This window comes from Pan paniscus, chromosome 7, assembly GCF_029289425.2.
Source record: "Pan paniscus chromosome 7, NHGRI_mPanPan1-v2.0_pri, whole genome shotgun sequence".
Taxonomy (NCBI): Eukaryota; Metazoa; Chordata; class Mammalia; order Primates; family Hominidae; genus Pan; species Pan paniscus.
In genome coordinates, this window is record NC_073256.2 from 50442525 (window position 1) to 50460349 (window position 17825).

The window sequence follows — 17825 nt, forward strand, 5'->3', positions numbered from 1 at the left end:
TTTGTCAGTGACCTGATTGTCTTATTGCCCTACACAGACATATAATCAGGCCAGCCTGTGTGAAACTCCTTGTGACCCTTATCATCATACTTAAGCTGTTTTGGTCTTTCCAATGTATTCACTCTTCTTTACCATTTTGAAGCCATCACTCTTTCACCACTGCCAGCTAGTCTTAGTAATCTCTCACTGTGCACTGTCTGTTGCCTCATTGAATACTCACAGTCATTCTATGGCATAGGTAATATGATTGTCGTTGACATTATGTTCATAAGGGATCCAAGGTTCAGAGGGATTGTATTGTTCAGGGTCGCACAGCTAATTTCTAGTAAAGCCAGGAATCAACTTGCATCTATATGATTCCATGGTCTATGCACTTAGCTGTGATATATGCGTTCTATCTCAGGTGATCACCTATAAAATCAGGATCAGTTCACAGATATTTGTGAGTCTCTCAATAGAACTAGGGAAACTTCTTTAAAGTTAGCTAATGGCTTTTTAATGTTATGTGGTAATTGTGGTGAAGCAATTGTCAATTCCAGTTTAATTAGCTTAAAATGATAGGAGCAAACACATATCTTTGAAGATAAGGCTGGGATAGAGGTTAATGTCTCATCAATTTTGGGTCTCTCTTAGATGTTTGACCTTATCCTAACAACTTAAGCTTTAGGTAAAGTCTGCATTTGGCACTCTAATCTCTTCCTATCAGACACAGGTGCTCTTCTCTGCCCAACTGCAATTCAGTCCAAGACATGCCTTCTCCAGTTAGTCTCTGGAGAATGTTGTTCCTACTTGGACTCACTGCATAGATCTTAACTTGTACTCCTGCTGGTGGTGTGCATATATGAGCTGTCACTTGACCATGCAGCCACACCTGGAGACCCATTTCTAGGTTCACAGTCATCTCTGATGCAGCCTGTAATTTCCCCACTAGCATGCCACTCTGTAGGAATGAACCAGACATTGCCACATCATTCTATGTAGCATTTTCTTAAAATTAGAGCTTCACTATAAACAATCTTTGGTCAAGGAAAGGCTTTGTTATCTACTCCATGGTCTCTTTGAGAAAAAAGGCCTGGTCCTGTTAAGCTCTTGCCTCGTTTTTGCCTTTCAGGGATTATTCGTGCTCTGTGTTAGATGTGAACTTTTGGTTAGGTACATGGGAAATATCTACCTAAGACACTGCGATTTCCACTAAGTTTGAAACAGCAATCTAAAAGCTAACTCATTCATTAAATGATGGAATCGTTAAGTTAGTATAAAGTGATGGTACAAAAGCCCATCAGGGCAGGTTTGAAATCTAAATGCCTTTCAGTATGCATTGAACATGCGCATCCATGAGAAAATAGTATGATAAAGAAAGCAGGGTGTGACCTTATTGGATTCATATTTCCTTATAGAACCTCCAAATTAAGACAAATTTCTAGACATTTCTGAAAGCAGCAATACAATCAAGAAAACAAAACAATGAGATTCAGTATGTAGCTACTGCAAATTTGTCAGAAAATAACAAGTGGGAAAATAACAAGATCCTGGGAAATCTGTTGTATGGAGCTGAGGAAAAGGAATGAGTTTAGGTTTTTCTTTAAGTTGTTGAAGAAGGCATGGGATTATCTTCTGGTTGCTAGTCTTCCCTTAGTTTCAATGGGAAACTTATCAGACACACTTATCTTGCAGAAGCAAGATAAGAGGACAAAAGAATTTGGAAGATCATGGTGGAATTAAAAAAAAAGGAATGTAGTCAGATGGTAAATTTAGTCTAATTATATTTAGAGATGGGTTAACATAATCAGAAGGTAAGGAACCCAATTATGAGATAGGTGTGATAACATAGATGGCTTAATAAAATACAAAATAGAAAGATATAAATAGAATGCTTTTATATAAATTCTGGAGGAGTTTAAAAATGAGTGAGTGTTCAAGATAACTTAGAAGGAAAGATATTAATATAAACTTGAGGTATGTTGGTCTTGAAGAAAAATGAAAAAGCTCATTTTGTGAAATGAGTGGAAGAATACCAGCTCTTTTTCAGATTTTCACCATTTTATTAATATTTTTTGATTATAGAATTTTAATTATGTAGGAAGGAATTTATTAAAAAGCAAACACAAAATAAAACCAATCATATAGTTTTGGCCAAATTGTTGCTTTTCTTTTACTTCATTTCCTAAAGGGCATTTCTCAGAGTCACTTGAAAGTAAAACTTGAGAGGGTTTTATTTTTTTTGATTTATTTATTTATTTATTTTAGTGGCTGTTTGTTGAAAAACCTTGTTGTAGGCTGCTAGGCATTCTTTTACTAAGAATTTCGAATGCACCTCATGTGCAAAAGACTGCTTAAGTGTGTCACTGCAGAAACTAGCAGGATTTCAAAATCAAACTCATCAGTTTTCTGTGATAGGATGATGGTTGGGAGATACTCAAGAAAGGAGTACGTGTTAGTAGCTGAAGATTTTTCTGTCTTCTTCCTTGTGTTGTCAGATCCACACTTTTATTTTCCTTTTTTTTTTTTTTGAGACGGAGTCTCGCTCTGTCGCCAGGTTCCCTGCAATTTCCACCTCCTGGGTTCAAGTGAGTCTCCTGCCTCAGCCTCCCGAGTAGCTGGGATTACAGGTACGTGCCACCATGCCCAGCCAATTTTTGTGTTTTTAGTAGAGATGGGGTTTCACCCTGATGGCCAGGATGGTGTTGATCTCCTGACCTCGTGATCCACCCGCCTTGGCCTCCTAAAGTGCTGGGATTACAGGTGTGAGCTACTGTGCCCGTCCTTGTTTTCCTTTTGTCAAGAAAGCCAGACATTCTGTGACATGGTAAATGAAAAAGGGCTTGGACCCAACCCCAGCTCTGTTGCTTGCTTGTTGCGTTGCCATAAGAGACCCTCAAGAAGAATCTCACAAAATCCACTGCCCTCCCTTAGTCTCGCTTTCCCACTAAATAGCTCCATGCAAGGGGAGCCATTTATATTGCATTAAACTTTTCTCGGTGTTCTCTAATTCCAGGGGTTCTTACTGCCTGAGAGGGTCACTCCACCATGTGGGTAAGCGGGGTGTCCAGAGTCTGCCCATAAGCCATCAGCATTAGTTTTTCAAATCCTGGGACTTTCACTAAAAAACTGTGGTTCTTATTTTAAAAACAAAACAAACCAAAAAAACTGCAAGCAAGCAAACTCCACAAAACCCATCAAAACCCCAAAATTTTCTTAACCTTAATAACTTGTTCTTTTTCCATGCATATCTAATTCCTCCTTTAAAAAATACCTAAAAAATTGAAATTGGTTTACCACATATTCCTGTTGGCCCACGACACATAATGATTAATATTTTTTCCTTTATAAAAAATTGATTGCTTTTACTGTGACAACTTTGACAAAGTCTTTCAAAGAGGGAGAGAAATGTGAATTCAAAAGGATAATGTGGCTTTTATTTTTTTTACTTTGATCCTGTTTTGTGAAGCATTACTTAGGTTAGTATTGCCTCATGTTAATCAGTGGCCATAAAGGCCATTAGGATGCCTTGATAGATGCCCCTGGTCTCCCTTGACTTTGATTGAAGCATCTTAAAGGCCTGTATGCATGTGGCACAACATCTAACATTGTAATTGCTCACTCAGTAGCTCTGAGCACTTACTCTTCAATAAATTCTTAGATGCCGTGGGGATGGCGAATGAACTTTTTAATTACATGTCTGTTGTTTTCTATCACCAGGAACTAAATTAATGGGAAATTAGTGCACAAGGTTTATTATGCATTTTCCCTCTTTAAGAGGGGCCTCTTTCTGACAGCCCTTCCACTTTTATCCTTTTACCATTTTTTTTTATTGGCCTCAGTACTGAAATTCCTTCTTTCTTGTTCCAACTACATCAGAAACATTCAATAGACTTAGCAGCCTATGGAAGTCTGACAATTACTTCCTCACGGCAGCCTTGTGTCAAGAGTAGGTCCAGAATAAATAAAAGTTTTTCATTTTCCTGGTGGCATCTGTTAGTTTTCAACAATGCCCAGAGAAAGAGTTACTGTGGAATACAAAAAAATGAGCTATTTTTTTCTTCCTTTTTGGGAGAAACAGACATATAGAAAACCGTGAGTGCTTCCTTCATAAATCATATTTTATGTGCAACCAGTAAGAGAGAGAGATGATGATGGTTGTGGAAAAGTCATAGTGGATAACCTCAATTTATTCAGTCTTCTGGGATAATGTAAGAGTAAAGCATGGAAACAGGAATACAGAGTTCATCATAATTATAGATCATCCATTCAAAACATTTTGAAAACAGTGCTATGTAAACTTGGGATGACAAATAATAAAGCATAGTTAACACTTCTCATTGGTTGTGAATTTTCAAATACATCCAAGTATTTAATCATGGCCATTCATCATTCTGTAAATCAAAACTAGGTCTTTGAATTCTCTCCCTTTTCTATTCTCAGATTAAGGCATATTTGGTTTCATATAAAATCTTATGCATAATTTTGAATTTCTTGGGCCAATCAAATAATGGTACATAATTTAATTTTAAAAACTTTTCAGAAGGAGAAACCTCATGTTTCACATACTTCTTATTAATCCTAAGGCCTAGCAAAGGGTACAGCTGTAGTTCACCTCAATTATACACTGTAAATATTTAGATTAGAGACACGAAATAAGTTTTGGGAGTTGCAAGAGTAGAATCAGATGTAGGAGGTATTCTTGTAGAATAGAGATGGAGATGGGATTTAAAATTTTTTATTTCACTGCTAGAGCAATAAAATCAGTATTAAAAACAAGAAGAGGCTGGGCACGATGGCTCATGCCTGTAATTGTAGCACTTTGGGAGGCTGATGTGGGTGGATCACGAGGTCAGGAGTTCGAGACCAGCCTAACCAACATGGTGAAACCCCATCTCTACTAAAAATACAAAAATTAGCCGGGTGTGGTGGCGTGCACCTATAATCCCAGCAACTTGTGAGGCTGAGGCAGGAGAATCGCTTGAACCTGGGAGGTGGAGATTGCAGTGAGCTGAGATCAGACCACTGCACTCCACAGCCTGGGTGACACAGCGAGACTCCGTCTGAAAAACAAAACAAAACAAAACAAAACAAGGAGGGGCATGGGCTTGGATTTTCATAGGAAGAGAGGCTGAGAAGAACAAGAATGCTGACATTTGTTTTGTGAAATGGGTCTGAAAGCCTATAAAAGACTAGCAGGTACTCAGACATGCCTGTCACCACTTGGCAGCAAAGCAAGGAAATAGGACAGTATTACATTTGTGAAGTTGTTGATCAGAAAACTAGTGTGCAGAGGAATTTGTGTGTTTTAAAATATTCCCAAAGTGGCAGAATATTACTGACATTTGAAACAATAGCACAGTCTACCTATGTTAAAATGGTATTTCCATTTTTAAATTATATTTTTTCAATAAAAGTCTTGCTCTCTTCTTAAGTTACAGCTTTTTACTTTTTCATTTTGCTTGTCCCTGTGCTCCTTGATCCATCAATGAAAATGTGATTTTCTGTTGGAGTCTTCGATAAATATGTAAGGCTATTTTCATTGCATCAGAAAGCTGAAAGGGACCTTGGCTGGTCATTTGTGTAATTGAATCGTGTCTGCGTTTAGGGCACAATTTTCATTTTATGAAAGAAACACAAGATTTCCCATGATGTTTTGCATGTCTACAAATTCAGGCGAATGAGTCTTTCCTCGGGCTCAGTGAGGTCAGTGGGGTCATGCTAGTGAATTAACTGGCATGATATTTGCTTAACAAAGGCATGCCATAAATAAGAGACTTAATAGTCAGTTGGCAAGTTGCTTCATGCTAATGCTGTTTTTAAAATTTAAAGTAATGGATGAAATAAAGTTTTATATACATGTCTGGATTTTCGAAAAATAAGATTTGAGGCATAGTGTATTATAGCAGAAATGTCTTTTAATTTATTTTTAGTTGTTTTGGGTACATAGTAGGTGTATATAGCCAAAAACCACAATTACTTTTGCATCAACCTAATATTTACAGGGTACATGAGATGTGTTAATACAGGCATGCAATGCATTATAATCACATCATGGAGAACGAGGTCTCCATCCCTTCAAACATTTTTGCTTTGTATTACAAACAATTCAATTATACATTTTTAGTTTTTTAAAAATACAATTAAATTATTATTGACTATAGTCACCCAGTTGTGTTATCAAATACTAGGCCTTATTTGTTCTTTATAGCTATTTTTTTGTACCCATTGATCATCCCCACCTTCCCCCACCCCAACCCTCCCACTATCCTTCCCAGCCTCTGGTAACTATCCTTCTATTTCCATGTCTTTTAAAGTGTCTCCCTCATTTCTGTGTACATGTGACTCACTGGGGAATAAACAGGGAAATCCTTTGTGATGAATCAGATGTCATTCTGAGACACAGAGCTTCTTATACTTTTCTTTAAAATCATATTTGCCCTTCTAGATCAGTATCAAGCAAATAACAACCAAGAATCAACATGCATAAAAATGACAAGGTTATCCCAGAGTTCTAGTTGTCATTTTCATAGTTGCCAGCACCCTTTTCCAGGAAAACAAAGAGAGTGGCCATCTAAGTGATGCCCTTGAGGAAGCTGCCTTTCCCCTAATTTCTGGAGAGCCTAGTGTAGAGGGAGAACTCCTGCCTCTGGGAATATAGCTTTTAGGGCATCCCTTTATCCATTCTCCACCATTCCTTCAGTGAAGGAAATTATAAAAGCAAAACTGGGACCCAAGGCATGCTTTGAGTCTCTTTGCCTCAGCCCGGGCAACTGTATTCTCAGAACTGAGTTCATTAATATTGTCTTCTTAGGAGAAATATTATCTTTCTCCAGACTGGGCAGGGAGTCTGGCTTGAGAGGCAACAATAAAGAAAGAATATATCTTCCTCTATAAAGAAAGGCCACTTTATAATGAATTTCCTTTAGATCACGAACAGCACTGTAAGACCCAGACTGTCAACTTGTGCTTTTGAGGTTAGGAGCTGAGAAAACTCTTCTTGATTAATAATTGAGACCTAAACATGTCAAAAAACAGGTCTGCCTCAGCACAGAGATCATGCATCGAGGTGGCGGGCGATGCCTTCAGTGGGTTCTCTTTTCTTCCTGTCTCCTCTGCGATTATGTGGCAAGTTTAGAGTCAACTACAGGAGGAGTTTCAGACAAGAAGCACAGGTTGATAGAAACTAATTTCTGGATTGTGATTGTGTGAGACCTCCTGGGTGTTCCTGAGACTTTCGGAGGATGATTCTTGGCCTTGCTTTGTTTTTGTTCTTTTCTTCTTTAGGTTTTCATCTGAAGGCAAGTAACTCATGTCCCTACAAGGAAATTCCCCTGAGGAATTAGAGATAAGCATGCATTTCTCAATAAAACATTTTCAGAAAAAAAGTTGCTGTGTTTCCGGGAGAAGCAGATGGCTGCTATTGAGAGACACCTAGGTTTGTGTTCTGGGAATCTGTCTCCTACTCATGATAGCAGGGGGCAGATTCAGATCTGCAGGAGGTAGAAATAGGCATCAGATCACTCTGTCCTAAAAAAACAAACAAACAAACAAAGAATTGGAAGAAATGAATTGATCACAGAAGCATCTAGAGCTAGGACCAATTAAAAGTCAGTTAGTTTATATGACCTATTTGAAGATTTCTCAACAATCTCGACCTATTGCTTAAGAGCACAACATTTGTAGTAAAATGAGCCTAAGTTAGGATATGACTTAAGATCACTGACCAGCTGTCTAAGCTTGTTAGGGTTACCCAATATTGTGAAACTTCAGTTTCCCCATTTAAAAATATGGAGGCAATAATAGCAATTACCTAACTGGTTATTGCAAGCATTAAAGGAGGTCATCAATTTCTGTTTGAGGTGGGAAAATCCTCCAAAAGCTTTCTATTCATTTGAGTAACAAGCAAAACATTCTGATTTAATATCCGTATGTGCTTGAGCGTCTTTGATTATCACATTTAGAATATTCAATATTTTACTTGTAATAGTGAATAAAAAGTTTGCTGGTTGAGAGAGTGATTAAATGGGTGAATGGAAGAGTAAATTAATGACTCTTGTAACCCTATTAGTTATGGAGTGGATGCACACTAGACCAGTGGGGCTGAGAAAATTTTAAAAATATTCAAGAAGTAGAAATTTTTACTTCATAAATATTGCTTGGGAGGCTGAATTAATGATAAAAATAAATGTTTTGCATTTGACATTATCTACCCAATAATTCACTTCTCTCTGCATTCTCTCACTCTCTTAAAGAAGGGCACCACATTGATGATGCTAAATGATTCTTGTAGAACCAGCCAGAGGTGGAAAAGAAAGTAGTTCTGACACTTGGTTAAAAAATATACATATACATAAATAAAGTCAAACTCCACTGCCATCTCTACTCGAAGTGTGTGCATACTTTCTTAAGCACACGCTGAGATGACTCATTTTACACTTCTTTTTTTACATATTTACCCTGTTTTAATGGGTTGGGGAATGGCAAGAGCAAAGGAAAGAATAGCTGATTACCATTCAAGACACACATCCAAATCACATAAAGAAATCTTTAGATCTGAGAATAATTGTGAAAAGAATACCAAATTCCAGTGTAGCTTTAAAAAGTGCACTGTTATCTTTAATTACCTGCTTGATAGAAGAATATTTATTTTGGAATAAGAAGGAATAATTTCAAAGTTGATGGCCTTGTTATAAATATAAGCAAATTAATTTTTTTAGAAAGGCATTTCAAACTCCAAAGACACCAGCAACATTTTTATTGATTAATTCTTTAGTGTTATAACAAGCAAGTTGTTTTTATGCCGTATTTATGAGCTGGTATATAATCACACATCTCAGGGGTGGAGAGGACCTTAAGAATCATCCACTTCAACAGCTTATTTGAAATGTGTTTGTTTTTATGTTCTGTATATATTCTGTTCTTTTGGTTATCTCTCTCTCTCTGTCTCTGTCTCTCTCTCTCCATGTATGTATGTGTGTGTGTGTGTGTATGAAATAGATAATATATATAAATTATCATAAAAGTATATTTACATATATATTTTAATGCCCACCCTATTGGACTTGTAAGAAAATCTTACTTCTATAAAGTGCTCTAGAGGCATATACTTGTGGCTTATTTTGTGACATATGTTTGGTCATACATCTAATAACAAATCTTTGATCAGGAGCATAATTCCAATTAGAGCAGTGGTTCTTGACAGGGGCAGTGTTCCATCCTAGGTATTTTGGACATGTACCAGAATTTTATTTTATCATCTCAATGACTAGTAAAAGGCAAGGATGCTGGGTGCCCTGTGATGCATGGGACAATCTTTCTCAAAAGGAATCCTCCTGCTTCTTCTAAAATATTTGAATGACCCACTGGATTTTGATGTAGGTTAGAGACTGTTTATAATCATCGGAGCCTAGATTTTATTTTACTTAAAAGCGCAGAGTACTGTTTTTGCTATTTTAATATGCTGTAAGTTTTCCCAGAAAACAACTTGTATAAATTGACAAAACTTATTTTGTTCAGAACTTTTCCAGGAGATGCTCAATATTTCAGAAAACGACCTATCTAAAGGCAATAGTGTTTGTGGTATTTAAGATAGAAATAAAGTACGAACCGTCAGTCTGCCTGCAAACTGTAGTTCCTGTATTCTCACGATTCTAATTATGGGTGCAGGCACCCAGGACTTTGCTATGTTTTCAAATATAGTTTTTTTTCTATTGCTATATATGGAAATTCTTATAATTTTATTTTGAATTAATAATCTTACATCTTTTTTATGTTATACTTGGGACATTATATTGATTTTTAAATTTTGTATATACGTAGGTTATATTATCTATAAATTTCAAATCATAGATGATGTAACCTATTATGTCTATGATAATGAAAGAGGCATTAAATTATGTACGAGTGCAATAAGGAGTTGCGTTTGATAGGGCCAAAAAGCCCTGAAATAAAAAAGCAGTATACTCAGGGGAATTTGCTACATCTTCTAGTACAAGTAGAATTATGGGGCAATATACTATTTATCGATTGTTATATAGTAATATCGCCACAAACTGAGTGGCACACATTTATCATCTTAGAGTTTCTGTGGTTCAGGAGTCTGAGTATGGTTTAGCTGCAACATCTGCAAGGCTACAATCAAGATGGTGGCCAGAGTTGCAGTCTAATTTGTAAGATTGGCTGGGAAAGGATCTATTTCATGAGTCATGCAGTTCATGTAGGAATCGAGGTCCTTGAGGCCTGTTGGACTACAGACCTCAACTTGTTGCTGTCTGCTGGATAAAGGCTTCGCTTACTTCCTCACCGTGCAGCTCTCTTCAGTATGGCCACTTACTTCATTGAAGCCACAAAGGGAGAAAGTCTGAAATCAAGACAGAACATATAATCTTATGTAATCTCATCATAAAAGTGGCATCCCATTGGCGGAGCTTGCAGTGAGCCGAGATCGCGCTACTGCACTCCAGCCTGGGCGACAGACCAAGACTCCATCTCAAGAAAAAAAAAAAAAAAAAAAGGAAGTGGCATCCCATTATCTTTGCTGTATTCCGTTGGTGACAAGTAAGGTATAGATTCCACATGTACTCAAGGGGCACGTATTACACAAGGCATGACCACTCACCTGCAAGGATAATTGAGGAACATTTTCGATTCTGTTCAACAAAGCCAATTTCCTATAGCAGTGTTAGGTGGAGGGGATGAGTTATTGGGATCAGAAGGTAGCTAGTGTGCTCTGTAGTCTTTATTCTAATGAAAGATAACTTTACCCATTAATGTGAAGTCAATTGTACTCAGAGAAGAGGGAAAACTAGATTACTAGAATGTAATCTGTTTAAGTCTTATAAGACTACAAAGTCCTTACTAATTTGATGTGCATTTATCTGATGAGCATTTCTGTAGCACTGGAGTCCAGTGATGCAGGGATGGGTTATCCACATTTTCTGCCACTCAAGATCTTTCCATCCAGGTGATCCAGCTAGTTCTCAGGCCCATCAAACTTTGATCCAGGGTCAGATCTGGAAGAGGTAGAGAGCATTTTTTAAATTCCTTATTTAAAAAATGTGATTTTTGTGGGTCATGTGAAGGTTTGTTATAAAGATAAACATGTCATGGGGGTTTGTTGTACATATTATTACATCATTGAGGTATTAAGCTCAGTACCTGGTAGTTATCTTTTCTGCTCCTCTTCCCTCCTCCTACCCTCCACCCTCAAGTAGACCCGAGTGTCTGTTGTTTCCTTCTTTGTATTCCTAAGTTCTTATCATTTACTTCCCTCTTATAAGTAAGAACATGCAGTATTTGGTTTTCTGTTTCTGCATTAGTTTGCTAAGGATGATGGCCTCCAGCTCCATCCATATTCCCACAAAATATATGATTGTGTTCTTTTTTATGGATGCATACTATTCCATGGTGTATATGTACCACATGTTCTTTATCCAGTCTATTGTTGATGGGCATTTAGGTTGATTCCATATATTTGCTATTGTGAACAATGCTGCAATGAACATTGGCATGTATGTGTCTTTTCTGGTGAGTTTGCAGAGAAAAGAGAACCCTTACACACTATAGGTGGGAGTGTAAATTAGTTCAACCATTGTGGGAAGCAGTATGGCGATTCCTCAAAGGGCTAAAAGCAGAACTACCGTTTGACCCAGCAATCCCATTACTGAGAGCATTTAAGAGTCAAATGTATTCATGACATAAATGTGTATTGAAAATCTGATATGTTTTAGTGATTGTTTTATAGGGAGGGGGCAGAGACTCTGCTTTTATGAAGCTTACAGTGAGTGCCAGCCACCATTTTAGCTTTTGGGGGCCTTCTCTAAGAAGGATGGAGTAGTTAATGTAGACAAACATGGGTTTTGGAAGCATACGGCCATGAATTAACATTATATTTCCGCTTACCAGCTGTGTGATTTTAGCTTACGAAAGCTACTCTCTGGTTGTTTATTTCTTCAAGTGAAGAAATGGGTCTAATAGTACCTATCACACAAGATTTTCTGTGAAGATTTTGTGAGATCCTATATATTAAGCACCCAGTGCATAGGTGTTCTCAATGTTAAATCCCCTCTCCATGTCTGAACCTTCAATAAAACAGACTATTACAAATTACATATGAAGACTTTGATGTTTAACGTCATCCACAAAGTTAGGCAAAAGTCATGTATAACAAATATTTAAGTAATCACCTGGAACAACATCTCTTTAGTTATTTTTTAAATATGAGATCTCACAATTATTCTCAGCATTTCCTGTTCATTGTTTTGCTATGTGTAGCAAGGCCTGATTACTCAGTTATACAAAATATTTGAATGGCTTAAAGGAGTATTTGTGTTTGACAGCATAAATAATATTGTTTTTGAAAATGTATGAATACAGATAGAAATCAATGGACTGGAGTATATGCATTTGTCTATCTTGGATTGATCTAGTGTATTGAGTCACAAAATTTAGTTGATAGAAGGGATAGAGTATGAGAAACAGAGTCCCACAACTTTGTATCAACTTAAAAAATTATTCTTTTATTTAACATTCATTCATTCATTTATTCAACATTTTTAAGTTTCCATTCCAGGCTCTTGAGTACAGACATATGTGGTTTTATTGCACTTTGCTTTATCATGCTTTGCAGATACTGTGTTTTTTACAAATTGAAGATTGTTGACAATCCTATGTCAAGCAAGTCTATTGGTGCCATTGTTCCAACAGAATGTGCTCACTTTGTGTCACATTTTGGTAATTCTGAAATATTTCAAAAGTTATTATTAATGTGTTATGGTGATCTGTGGTCTTTGATGTTAATATTGTAATTGTTTGGGAGCACAACAAACCATGTCCATGTAGGTTGCAAACTTAGTTGGTAAATGTTGTGTGTAATAGTTGCTACACCAACCAGCTGTTCCCCAATCACTCTCCCTCTCCTTAGGCCTCCCTATTCCTTGAGACAAAATAATACTGAAATTAGGCAAATTCACAACCCTATAATGGCTTCTAACTGTTCAAGTGTAAGGAAGAGTCACACATCTTTCACTTTAAACAAAAACCTAGAAAGGATTGAGCTTAATAAAGAAGGCATGTCAAAAGCTGAGATAGGCCAATAGCTAGGCCTCTTGTTCCAGTTAGCCAAGTTGTGAATGCAAAGGAAAAGTCCTTGAAGAAAACTAGAACTACTTTAGCGAATACACAAATGATAAGATAGTGTGACATTCTAATTGCTGATATGGAGAAAGTTTTAGTGGTCTGGATAGGAGATCAGCCACAACATTCTCTTAAGCCAAAGCTAACTCTCTTCAATTCTATGAAAGCTTAGAGGTGAGGAAGCTGCAGAAGAAAAGTTGGAACCTGGCAGAGGTTGGTTCATGAGTTTTAAGGAAAGAAGCCATCTTCATAGCATAAAAGTGCAAGGTGGTGCAGCAAATACTGATGTAGAAGCTGCAGCAAGTTATCCAGAAGATCTAGCTAAGATTATTGATGAAGGTGGCTACACTAAACAAGAGATTTTCAGTGTAGACAAAAGGGTTTTCTTTTGGAAGAAGATGCCATCTAGGCTATGAATAGCTGGAGAGAATAAGGAAATGACTGACTTCAAGGGACAGGCTATCTTGTTAGGGGCTAATGCAGCAGGTGACCTTAAGTCGAAGCCCAAGCTCATTTACCATTCTGAAAATCTTAGGGCCCTTAAGAATTATATTAAATCTATCCTGCCTGTGCTTTATAAATAGAACAACTAAGCCTGGATGCCAGCACATCTGTTTATAGCATGATTTACTGAATATTTTAAGTCCACTGTTGAGACTTACTGCTCAAAAACTAAAAAAAAAAAAAATACTCTTTTTAAAATATTACTGCTCATTGACAATACACCTGGTCACTCAAGAGCTCTGATGGAGATGTACAAGGAGGTGAACGTTGTTTTCATGCCTACTAACACAACATCCATTCTGTAGCTCCTGGACCAAGGAGCAATTTCAACGTCTAAGTCTTATTATTGAAGAAACACATTTTTTAAGGTGATAGCTGCCATAGATAGTGATTCCTCTGGTGTATGTGGACAAAGTTCATTGAAAAGCTTCTAGAGAGGATTCATCATTGTAGATGCCGTTAAGAACACTCATGATTCAAGGGAGGAGGTCAAAATATTAACATTTACAGGAGTTTTGAAGAAGTTGATTCCAGTCCTCACAGATGACTTTGAGGAGTTCAAGACTTCAGTGGAGAAAGTATTTGCAGGTGTGATGGAAATAGCAAGAAAATTAGAATTAGATGTGATGCCTGTGGATGTGACTGAATTGTTGCAATCTCATGCTAAAACTTGAATGATTGAAGAATTGTTTCTTACAGATGAGCAAAATAAGTTTTCTTGAGATGGAATCTGCTCCTGATGAAGATCCTGTGAACATTATTGAAATGACAACAAAGGATTTAGAACATTACATAAACTGGGTAGATAAAGCGGCAACAGGGTTTGAAAGGATTGCCTCCAATTTCTCAAGAAATTTTATTGTGGGTAGCATGCTATCAAAGAGCATTATATGCCACAGAGAAATATTTTATAAAAGGAAGAGTTAAAGCAGCAAATTTCATGTTGTCTTTAAAAAAACAATTAGCATAGCCACCTCAGACTTCAGCAACCACCATCCTGATCAGTCAGCAGCCATCAACATCAAGGGAAGACCCTCCACCAGCAAAAAGATTATGACTTTCTGAAGATTCAGATGATCATTAGCATTTTTAGCAATAATGTATTTACAAATTAAGGTATGTACATTTTTCAGATATGTTATTGCACACTTAATAGACTACAGTATAGTACAACTTTTGTATGCACTGGGAAACCAAAAAATTCAGGTGACTTGCTTTATTATGATGTTCACTTTATTATTCAGTTCACTAGAACTGAACCTGTAATATCTCTAAGGTATGCCTATGCTTGAAAAATGTTATCAGTAAGGTGTGTAATGTGTGACAAATCCAGATAATACATTTCTTTTGGAGAAGCTGAGCTGTTTCGAAAGTCTTCCTTTTATTTGAAGAAGAAGCAGAGTAGCCCAATCAAGTAATTTTATTTATTTTGAACTTACACAATAATTTACACTTTTGTTTTTCAGCAAGTAGTAAGGGAGGTGGGTTAATCTGAAATGAAATGTTCTTAGATCCTGCTGTTCAGTTAGTTGGAGGGCATTAAAGATAGTTATTACTTAAGATCTCTGTTGTTTTGAAATTCCCATTTTCCTCTGACCTAAATTCTATGATGTAAAAGAATCCCAGCCACCACAGATAGACTGTTTTTCCTTATTTAAATGCTTTAAAATTTAGTTTTGACGGGATGGTCTCTTAATAGAATTCTTGTGATTCTGTAACATCTTAGCATCTTTGGTTGGCACTTAGAATATTCTCCCACAGGCATATTTCATTTGCCTGTATGCTTGTATTTCTCGTTAGCTTATTTCCTCTGGAGAGTGAGACTCTGTTTCTGCATGTAACAGTTGATCAGTAAATGTTTTGATTATTACTATTTAGATCCTGAACATGAACAGGCTCCTATTCCTTTCCTATTGCTGCCCCCAATGAATTTTTACATTCAAAAAGTAATGACGTGTTATCTTGGTTTTTGTTTCTGGGAAATATTAGGAATGCTTTTTTGCAAATTTCAAGGGAATCCTATTTGGCATTAGAAATTATTTATTTTGAGGCCTCGTGTAAAATAAGCTTCAGGATTTTGAATAACTTGGGGCCCTGGAGAGAGTAATACATAATGAAAACTGCAACTCAAAGAAATAATGAAAGGCCTCTTTAGGAATCAAGGTGGTAGCTCTAGCTCTTGAAGTCTTCTAATCAAAGAGTCAACAACGATTTTTGATCTCTGATCGCCAAAGCAGGCCCCAGAGGGGTCAACTGGCCATGCAGCCTGATCTCAGAGTAATGACTCCTCCTATTTCAAGATTCAACTCAAGCATCAATTCCTGTAAGAAACCTTGACAGAACTGCCTTTTCTCCCACCTCCAAGTCAATGTGACCACTCCCTTCTTTTTGCCTTCACTTTCTCTCCTGACTTGCATTTGATCAGCTAAATTTATGTAAAAAAATGAAGCCCACAACCCTAAGCTGATCTGAAACACACAGCAAATGGAGGTAGCCACATATATATTTGATAATTTCCCAGTTTATAGCATAACAGTTAAATCATTGTAATTTCTTATGGAATGTATGGATCAAACATTACATTTATTCTGTATTGTGTGCATTTGGAGTAATCCATTTGATATTTTTTTTACATTGTGCTAGAAAAGATAATGAGGCCACTGAAGAGAACCAAAAGTAGGAATTAGAACTGAAGATACAGCAAGAATTGCTAAAAGAAAGGAAATACTGTATAAAGGAGAAAAAAGACTTTTATGGAGTGATTTTAGAGTAACTATGGCTTTGTAAAAATGCACATCAGTTTATCAGTTTTATAAGCCAATGCCTGGTGGGTATGGAGTTTTTCAGTGATCCAGTTTCAAGTAAATAAGCAACGAATAAGAAGAAATTGTGTTTCTTTCTAGAATGTGTTGTCAACCACTGAATTTAATGCTACCAATAGATGCAGACTCATGAAGTACAGTATGATTTCGATAAGGCCTAAGCAATTATCAAATCAGAAATGGATCTCTCATGCTATAAAATTGTACATTTAAGCAAATAATTTTAAGATAATTGGCTTTCAAACTATTTTTGGATGTATCAGAAGGGATGGTTGTGGAAATAACAGCACAGTAAATGAATAGTTACTGGAGGACAGGAAAGCAGAAAAAAAATCTGAAGTGTAAAGAGATACAGTCAAGCTGTTTATAAAATACATTTAGATACAAAAGAGGTCACTGTGTGGAAAACCTTTAGAATCACTGTTGAAAGAAAAAAAAATGTCCACTTCCCAATTTCAAGTTCTATTGGGATTGTTTGTATTATAAAGAGTTGACTAATAAATTCCTGCCAAGGATTATTTCCCTATCCAAACAAAATGTCCACAATTCATTATGAGAGAAGATGATACCCATAGCTTCTGCTTCCCGCAGTGGCACTCTCATCACATATATTGGTAAGTATAGAGGTGCCAAGGAGAAGCAGGCAACGGTTTTCTCCATAGCATCCATAGTCATGCTGTTCAGCAGATAAGCCTAGTACAGTTAGTATGTCCTGATTTTTTGCTAAATCCTGGGAAAAATGAAAAGAGTCTTCCTTATGCAGTTGTGTTTTGCTGCTGAGTTGTGTTTGCAGTGTATTAGAAGAAATACATGTAGGAAGCCTGTTTTCAATACACCACTGTATTACTCCATGGTCTTGAATTTCTGAGGTCTTAAAATAGGGTTATTAATATTACGGAGAAAGTCGCACTGCTGGGTAATCTGGTTGAAATGGAGACAGAGCATAAACCAATAGAGGTGTACACATATACTGAGAATTTTGACTGGTTAAGGGAAACAAGAAACAAGTGTATTTGTTTTCATTAGTAAATATGATTTTTGCTCAGGATATGCGTAAGAATTAGTGAAGAGGGAACAATATTAAATTATTTTCCTTAGTAAGGTAGGATATTAAAAATTAATCCCTTCTATTTGTCAGTTTTCCATGTCCAGAGTTAATTGAACAGTTGTGATAACATTAATATAACATTGCTTGCTGGCTACCAACAATAATAGCATGGAAGAATGTTTTAAGGTATGTCTTCTGGTAGAATAACTATATCCTCATTATTAACAGTGTGGAAAATGTAGAAATGTAGAAGGAAGCAAATAATCACTCATCCAGAGATGATCCATGTTAATGTTTTAGTGTATTTTTTTCTATATTTGTAGCTTTGCCAATTT

At 36.6% G+C, this 17825-nt stretch overlaps 1 protein-coding gene across 4 annotated transcripts in view; it reads left to right on the forward strand.

Annotated features, from left to right (window-relative positions):
* Nucleotides 1-17825, forward strand: part of NRG1 (neuregulin 1) — a 1128445-nt gene that overhangs the window by 227793 nt on the left and 882827 nt on the right. The gene's annotated exons all lie outside the window — the stretch shown is intronic.